The 9,329-nt window shown below is 41.5% G+C and overlaps 2 long non-coding RNA genes across 2 annotated transcripts; one reads left to right on the plus strand and one right to left on the minus strand.

Moving 5' to 3' along the window:
• Nucleotides 1–2,291: 2,291 nt before the first annotated feature.
• On the minus strand, nt 2,292–4,743 carry LOC309356562. The gene is made up of 3 exons (XR_014162840.1): nt 4,358–4,743; nt 3,476–3,560; nt 2,292–2,599 (listed from the first exon to the last, which is right to left on the minus strand). It is a non-coding gene; the product is annotated as an uncharacterized lncRNA (long non-coding RNA).
• Nucleotides 3,221–9,007, plus strand: LOC309356555. The gene is made up of 3 exons (XR_014162839.1): nt 3,221–3,257; nt 7,819–7,855; nt 8,846–9,007. It is a non-coding gene; the product is annotated as an uncharacterized lncRNA (long non-coding RNA).
• The last annotated feature ends 322 nt before the right edge of the window (nt 9,008–9,329 follow it).

Here is a 9,329-nt window from a genome sequence, read left to right on the forward strand (position 1 = left end):
GCTTCTGATTATATTTTTGATAATCTGATATGTTTGCTATTCTGACCTGTGTGAGTCTGGCATTAAGGAGATCTTTCTGGCCGCGGTGTTAATCCGGTGGAAACCAGGGCTCTTCACAAAGACGACAAGGCATGGTATCAAATTTACACTTTGGGGGTCATGCAGTTCTTTTCAGAACAGTGCAGCCAGAAGCTTGCTTTCAGAAAGCAAGCATGAGTACACGCCGCAGAATTAATCTCATTTACTAAGCATGTACTGTATGCACAATCTGAATTAATTATAATTTTTGCTTAAAGCAGGTCAGGGCACATTGCTTCCACGTGCTGCTTAGTCCAGATTTTGCTGTGGACAGTCATTTCTGCATCTAGCTGTGGTTTGGCTCCTTGTGCCTTTTCCTATAGCAGATATGGTGTCAACAGAGAGTGGGAAGCAATGAATCTCCAGACATTGCTGGACTACAGCTCCCATCATTCCTGAACATTTTGATTGGGGCTGATGGGAGCTGCAGTCCAATAATATATTGATGGCCAAGGATTCTCCAGCCAGGGCTGGCCCAACTGTTAGCCAGAGTGAGGCAGCTGCTTCAGGCGGCTGGTTTTGAGTGTCACAAAAGGGCAGCAAACTATTGGTTATTATTGTTGTATTTTACTGTTCGGACGCGGGTGGTGCTGTGGTGTAAACCACTGAGCCTTGGGCTTGCTGATCGGAAAGTCGGCGGTTCAATTCCCCGCGACGGGGTGAGCTCCCATTAATGGTTCAGTCCCAGCTCCTGCCAACCTAGCAGTTTGAAAGCACGTCAAAGTGCAAGTAGATAAATAGGTACCGCTCCAGCGGGAAGGTAAACAGGGTTTCGTGTGCTGCTCTGGTTTTGCCAGAAGCGGCTTAGTCATGCTGGCCACATGACCTGGAAAAACTGTCTGCGGACAACAAACATTGGCTCTCTCAGCCAGTAAAATGAGATGAGCGCTGCAACCCCAGAGTCGTGCACGACTGGACTTAACTGTCAGGGGTCCTTTACTTTTACCTTTATTTTACTGTTATGGTGGAGATTTTGTGCCTTAGGTTTCAGAAAAACTTGACTGGCCATTTTATGCTTGACTTGCCCCAGCCCTGATCTGAACTTATATTTCATACCCTCCAACATTTGTCTGATGAAAATAGGGATGTTCAAAGGAAAAGCGAGACATTCTGGAATCAAATCAGGAAGCAGGATGCCTTCTGTAAATCTGGGACTGTCCCTGTAAAATGGGGAACATTGGAGGGTCTGATATTGGTGACTATAAGTAGGTGGAGAGGTATAGGATATTTTCAGGCATGGGTCCCCCAATGTAAAACTCCCTTCTTAGTATAGCTTGCCTGTTCTGTTCCTTTTTAATTTTCAGGAAAACAAGAATTTTAAATGTAATTTTAACTGAGAAGCCATTCTTTCTTGCAGTTTTTTTTATTATTAGTTTTCAATTTGCACTTTCATATTACTGGTTTATGCTGTATTTCTGTTATGCTGGCATACCAGAGTTATGCACCAAAGCTATGCACACGTACATGAAAGTCCCATTGAACCAATGGAGTTTAATTCCAAGTAGACATGAATAGGGCCTTTAGAGTGAATCGTGGGTTTTCTCCAGTCCTGTCCACCAACCACTTCAATCAGGTTTTATACCACATATAATAATCAGGCACTGCTGCTATTGTACATCTGACAACAGGTGCTGTTGCAGGATTGGCGGGCCTAGGGCGCTACTAGATGGGTGTTTAATATGAGACAGTTGCCTCTCCTGTGTGCAAGGTCTGGGGTCTCTCTCTCTCTCTCTCTCTCTCTCTCTCTCTCTCTCTCTCTCTCTTTGCAGTGCCCATGCAACATCATTAGCATCAAAACACTAGTCCATATTCCCCCATCCTCAGTTTTATTTGGATTTGTCCTCATCAGGAAAGATCTGATGAATGAATGAATGAATGAATAAATAAATAAATAACTGTTGCCAACTATATCTGAATGACCGCTATATCTGAATGATCGCTTCTCGGCCTTTTGGCTAAGATCAAGTGTAGTATCTGAATGACCCTTTGCAATATTAATAAGCACAAATAATGTGCACAATATCTGGAAACACACTCAGACCCTCCAAGTGTCCCTATTTTCCAGGGATGTCCCTGATGTAGAGAAGGCATCCTGGATTCTGATTTGATCCTTAGAATGTCCCTATTTTCACTAGAGAAATGTTGGAGGGTATGGCGTTATCCAACCCCTGAGCTGTCTGAAAGCAATCCTATATAGGGAAGGTTTCTTTTTAATGTTTAATGTTTTATTAAGTTTTTATACATGTTGGAAGCTGCCCAGAGTGGCGGGGGCAACCTAGTCAGATGTGTGGGATATAAATAGTAAAATTACCATTATGGAATGGGATGTCCCTATTTTCATCAGAGAAATGTTGGAGGGTATGCACACTTAATTTGTGCTTTTGCACGGGTTCAATGCTCTGGGTCAGTTTCTGATGCCCCAAGTTGTAACACATGCTGGTGCAGCAATCTTTGTGTTTAATCCAGGTGTTCCCAAGCTGTGGTCCTACCACCAGAGCTCCACAAAGTTCATTCAGCATTTCTGTCAAAATATAATTTAAAAATCATATAGCACCTAGCACAGTGCATTATAACTGCTACAACTGGCGCGGGGGGGGGGGGAATGAAGTGGTCTACCAGGACCCTCAGCATTTTCAAGTGGTCTGAGGAGGGGGAAGGAGTTAGGGAACCACTGGTTTAAACCTACATGCTGATTTGCTTGTGCAGCAACTTGTAAAATTTTGCCAATTTACTGAACTAGAGTAAAGTAGAGTTCAGTAAATTTATATAGTTTGCATTCTCAAACCGAAATCTGATCGAAGAAATAGATTACAAATGTCTCCAATTCTTGAAATAGAAACCTTTTGTCTCTTTTACTTCTTGGTTTTAGGACGAGAAACCCTGTGTACTTAATGCAAGTGGCAGTAACATTTGATAAACAATATAAATAAAGTGATTCTGTGAGTGAGGCTGTAACCTTATCTAGTCTTCCCTGCAAGTAAGCCCCACTGAACTCGGAGTTACACACACGGAGTACAAGATTGCTCTGTAAGTAAATGCTGCTGCCTACAGTGATGCATCGTTGCTGGTTTTGCTACGTTTATGATATCATAGACTTCATTGCCTCTTTTGTGATGTCATAAATAAAGACACCATGAGGTCACGTGCCTTCTGATACCCAGGGAGAAGCCAATCCTGAGGTAAGGAATTGACAAAATTGTTTAAGGATTATTGAAAATATAAACTAAAATTGTTTCCTCGATAAATATAATTAGCTGCATATATTGCATTTTCGAGTGGAAGCAGCGATGTTGGGACCAGCTCTTTAAATAAAATAGGACCTCAGTGGTCTCCAGAGAGAACATGCATAAAGCAAAGTAAATGATTTTCTGTCAACACTAAGTAGACAGGTGCTTACATTGAACAGCATTCTAATATGTCTCTGAATATTTATGTCTTCTTTTTCAAATGCATTGCCCATGAATGTCATAGCTGTCAAACGTCTGTATACAAGAAGATAAAAAATGAAATTAATAAAAGGCAGATCAACATTTTGTTTGTTTAGAACACTTTTTCTCCCTGCTGCCTCTTCCTTTTTCTTTTTTTCTTTTTAGGTTAGCAATATTTGGGTTTCTTAGTTTGTTACTCTGAAGGGGGAACATTTCCGACTATTCAATAACAGCAAGGAAAGTACAGTTAGTGTGGTAAGCAAAGGATGCCTGTAGTGCTAAACTGGTATGATCCAAATTCTCTGGTTTAACAGGTTTGTCACTTATTTAGCAGATGGCAAAAATCAGTGGCATCTCACATCAATCTAGGACCTCATGTTATTTCTGTGGTTTTACTTTGGGTTTGTTGTAATTCAGCCTTGTATTTAAGCACACCCACGATAGTCACTGGTGAAAAGAAATTGCATGCAAGTGAATGTCTCTCCCCTCACCTAAATGAAGAAACCAGGTGAGCTGCTAGAGGAAGGAAGTTCTTGTCTTTGCACCAGCTCTCTCCATCCCTTACCTGCCAACCCCAGCAGGCTAGTAGATATTTTTTTTTACAGGTTATTAACTTCTATGAGTTTGTTTTAAGGCCATTAGAATTGGATTACATATTTTATGTAAACTGATTTGAGTGTTTTGGAAAGGTAGCCTAGAAATGTTTAAAACCAGCAAATAATATAATGCAGTCAACGCCCTAGATCTCTTGAACATCTATCTTCCTTGACAATAGTTAAGGATATAACGCTACCTGCTCCTTGCTTCTGATAGGGAAGGTGACAATAACCCCTCTGCTGGGGCTCGCTCACCAAAGAGCACTTGTCCCAGACTTGAGTCTTGGCTGCCAGGATTCCAACACAAAACCTCAAATGTTGCAACTTCCTCATGCAAGAGCTGCTCCATGCCCTTGATCATTTCCCTTGCCCTGTTCTGAACCTTTTCTAGCTCTGCAGTGTCCTTTTGGAGGTGAGGCAACCAGAATTGTACACAGTATTCCAGGTGTGGTTGCAAGCACTGAAATGACATCACAGCCAATGCCCGCCTTATTTGAAAGCCAACTCGTTTGGCTTGGATGTAACTGAGAAACAGAGTTGGGATGTCAGCAATGTACTAATGACACCATTCTCCAAGTCCTGTAGGGGATTCTCCCAACAACTTCACGCAGATTATCATGATTATTTATTAAATTTGCAGATCCCAGAACGGTTCACAACACAATGATACAATATATAAAAGCCGCCCCCCCACAAAATACATAATAAAAACTGGAATAATTAAGTGAGAAAGATTTTTTTGGGGGGGGAGCAGGGCATGGTTGGTTACTTTCAGTTGACTGCAGTGAGTTTTGTTTGTGTGTGGGGAGAGGTGTTGTTGGGTCAAGTTAGCCATATTGATTTGTATGCTGTCGGTGGGTTCTTGTCTTGTTGCGCTGTAATAAAAACAAATGAAATGAAATGAAATGAAAGTACACAGTATGCTTCATGCATAGTGGTTTTGGTAAAGTAACTACAGCCACAAACTGCCCACTCAAAATTGTGCTCCCAGCCCCACCGACATGACTGCAAAGTTTAGAAAATTGTTCCCATTGGTTCCAATGCCATTCAGGGGGCAAGAATCGGAGGAGGGGTGTGTGGCTGGGCTAGGAAGGAAAAAAACCTCTCCCTGTGCCCTGAAATCCTAATAATAATTGGACACACATGCACATACACACAGAGCGGTAATTTAACAAAACTGAGACATATTTGTACCCGATGGATTAAGCAGAATGCGTAGTTTGTACTTGAATTCTCTGTCTGGATACAGTAGAGCACCTGGGGATTCTAGCACATGGGTCCGAAGAGCATCCTAGAAACAAAACAAAATTCGACTTCCAGTGTTGTTGTTTTTTAACTTTAGTCTTTGGCTAAATATGCTGTCACATTGGGACTGCTGAGTTTGCATTACCTACAGCCAAATACCAAACAAAGAGTAGTTTGTGTTCCGAAAGTGCTCCAAAGTTATACATGTTTATTTTTCATCCTTTTTCTTCACAACTACATGCCAAAAACTGGCTTCTGCATTAATAGGCACAGTGTAGTTTTTGAGGAAATTAGTCATAAGAACCCAATGAACCTTCTGCTATTCAACACTGAGGAAACTACGGAAATGGAAATTCCATCAAAGAGCAGAAAGAAGGGAGAAGAGTCAGCTCAATGTTATTTGTCCACTTTTAAAAACATGTCTCTTTTGTATGTCCATCCTGGGCAAACAACAACAACAACAAAAACCCTTTGAATCCTGTATCACAGAAACTCCATGCAAAATATTCCCCAAACGCCAAGTTCCTCTTTATTTGTGGCTATTGTGGTCATTCATAAATGTAACACTTCCTGGCAGCAACAAGAACTAAATCTCTCCATCACAAGGCAATTGCTTCCACACTTATAAGCCTGAACAGCAGTTTTCAACCATGTTTTTATTTAAATAGAAGCAGGAAATAATAGCATAGAGTTTCAACTGATTTTGTAGAATGATCTGCATCTACAAACGTGAAAAGGCCAGCATAGGTTTCTGTTTTGTTTTTAATGAACGACAACAGATCTTGTGGCACCTTAAAATGCTCACAAATTTGTTGTGGCATAAGCTTAAGGAGCCCCAAGAGTCTTTGTTGTTTTTGCTTCAACAGAGTCACAGCGCTACCCCTTTGGTACTTTCCGTACTGAACCTAAGCTTAGACTTCGTAAGGAGAAATTGCTCCTAGGCACACAGTTGATATGCAGCCTCTGATTATTTGGATTGCTGTTTGTACAGCCAAAGGGAAAAGGCATAGACTGGGGCCAAGGGACTCTGTTTTCACTACCAAAATACCTGGGGGTGAAGGAAGGCCTTGTGAGTCAATTTGAGATCTTTTATTTTGTTTGTGGCAGAGCCAAATACTGCTGTCTAAAGCACACACACACACACAGAGAGAGAGAGAGAGAGAGAGAGAGAGAGAGAGAGAGAGAGAGAGAGAGAGAGAGAGAGACTAGTCCTTCAACTGGTAGGTTCCCAGGGCATCAAACAAAGACTTAACTCTAAGAAAAAGTAGAAGTGTCCTGAGAACTTCTTGGATCTCAGCTCATGAATGACAGCTTGGGAGGGACAAAATTCTAAGTCAACTTGGATTTTTTTTTGTAGTAGGAAACAAGCAAATGCAATGCAATGCAATGCAATACAATACAATACAATACAATACAATACAATACAATACAATAAACAAGTAGACTTAGTAACATGTATTGCAGGAACAGAGAGGATCATGCAGTTGTAACAGAGTGTTGCCATTGAGCAAGACTACCTGCAAGGGAGGAAGGATGAAAGGGTGTAGTCTGGTGGCTGAAGAAGAGCACCCACTGGTAGGGGGCACTAAGTGGTGGTGAGTGCTGGGTCTGAGGCCAACACTGGGTGAGTTTGTACTTGTATTTCATTTGAATGATTCCTTAGAACACCCACATGTGAGAGAATGACAATGCTGCTGCTAACTCGCACCACAACTATTTACCCCCCCCTTCTTAGAGGTTAAGGAAGATAAGAGAATAAATTGCAGAAAGCTTTGCATATCCAGTTCCCGTTCTGCCATTTTCTCTCTTCCTGAAGCTGGGATGATGAGATTCTAGGATTTTCAGTATAAATTGGCCAAGATGAAAAAGCAGATGTTGGCGATGTTTGGCTATGATTAGGACTGGCTCGTGAATTCTAAGGTTCATAAGTTCATTTCAATTCAGACAAACATCCACATGTTTTGTTGCTTATTCAAATGTAACTATTCCTCTTTAAGTTGGATATATGGCTGGAAACATCATACTTCTTGATACGAGCCATGTCAGTAACACTCTTGCGAAGAGAAGTTCATCTGCTTCTGATTAACAAAACCAGAAAATACAGAAATGCATAAAAATGAGAGACTTCTCTGGATGGGCCTTATTATTTAATCCCTTTTTTCAATGCGGCGGCATATATGATTTTCCTTTTGATCCAAAAAATATGGCTATAGTTTGCAAAATGTGTTTGCCATATTAGGAGAACTGAAATGTAGAGGTAATGGGAAGGGTTTCTTTCCTTCTTTCTTTTTTAAAAAGATCCCTATAGACTCTTTGCCACAAACAATCCCTTGCTGTTAAGTGTAAATAGAAAGCTTTTGTGTGGTTTCTAACAGAACACAGCATAAAAATTAGGATTCCATTCTGTTCTTTGTTTCTACAGTATGTAAAAGTAATTCAGCAGAAATACTGATAGCTTGTTCCAACCCTAGGTAAAATCCCATTTGGCCTGAGCAAATTCCCCTGCAGGTGAATTTAAACCTAAATATAGGTTATGTGAAAATACTCTTAGATGACTATTTAAGAAGTTCTAGACATGGGTCTGCTGCCAAAAACACAGCACAGCTCTGTGTCTCATTCTCTCTCGAAAATATCTAGGTCTTACTTTTACCCCTAAGATATAAAGGGGGAGCCTGTGTTGCCCAGATGTTGTCACATTGCCCACTCCCATCATGCCTGACCTTTGATCATACTGGCTGAAGCTGAAGGGAGTTGGAGTCCCACAACATCTGGAAGACCACAGATTCTCCATCCCTGCCCTAAGATCTACTGCAACGTATTGTTTGACGTGACACTGTCATAGTGTGGACATTGTCACACTGGAGGGAACCTCCCACAGTGATAGTTTCATGCAAAGAGGTGGACTGTAGAAGATGTTACAATGGACAACCAAGACGAGGACAGCCTTGTGTAGTGGCAACCATACTTTGTTCTTCACACTTGAAAAAGGGAGGTGAGAAATGCAGCCTTTCTTCTCTGTGCTGGCATATCGCTGGATAATCGTGTTTCACTGACTTCTCATATATGTGTGTACAAGAATATGAGGAGTCTTGTATCTCGTTCAGAGGCCCTTGGCTCTCTGAAATGTGTGAGTCTCTCACCAGTGGCAACACTGCCTTGGGGGGGGGGCAGAAAGACGATGCCAGGGCAATATAAAGGCAAAGCTAAAATGATTGAGTCTAAGTGGCAGAACCTATATGTGTCTTTTAAGACATCTGACAGCCAAACTGCGCATCCCAAGTTATACTCAGGCACATAATTAGAGATGACAGAGAGGTTCTTTAGAGCCAGTCTAAGAGATCAACTCTGAGGGATGGTAAAGCCCCTATCAAACAAGAGAGAAACTTTTAAAGCCCTCAAATTATTTGCCTTCTCAGATCAAAATCTGAGCCGAAGAATTCTGAGTGTCATACCTATTGGATATTCTGTGTGTGAGACAATTATTTGTTCCCAAAACAGAGAAGAACAGAGAAGAAGTTTCAAGAAGCAGCAAAAGGCTGAGGTTGTTTTGTCTATGCAAGGACATTTCTGTGGGAACCGTTCTTTGGACATGCGCAGTGTGACAGGAAGTACTGATATCAGTGGTTCTGTGTAACTTGTTGCAGCTTGTTGTGAGTCTCTTGCTTGTGAGAGAAGCAGAGAGAGAGAGAGAGTCTTGGACTCTTGTTGGACTCTAAGCATGCCTTGACCATGACAGTCTGTATATATTTGCTTCCAATATGCTTTTGTGCTTGTCAAGTAAACCTCTACACTTGACTGAATCTTCATGGTGTCCATGAGTGTTTATTGCCTACTGCGTGTACCTTCAACCCCAAAGACCCTTCCAAGGAAGGAGCTGCATTGAGATGTAACTATGCTGAGTAGGGATACTGGCACACACACACACACAGCAAAAGTGACGCCAGACCCAATCCTTCTAAATCACCCACCAGAGGTTGATGGA

Source organism: Podarcis melisellensis (genome assembly GCF_964234715.1).
Source record: "Podarcis melisellensis genome assembly, chromosome: 1".
Taxonomy (NCBI): domain Eukaryota; kingdom Metazoa; phylum Chordata; class Lepidosauria; order Squamata; family Lacertidae; genus Podarcis; species Podarcis melisellensis.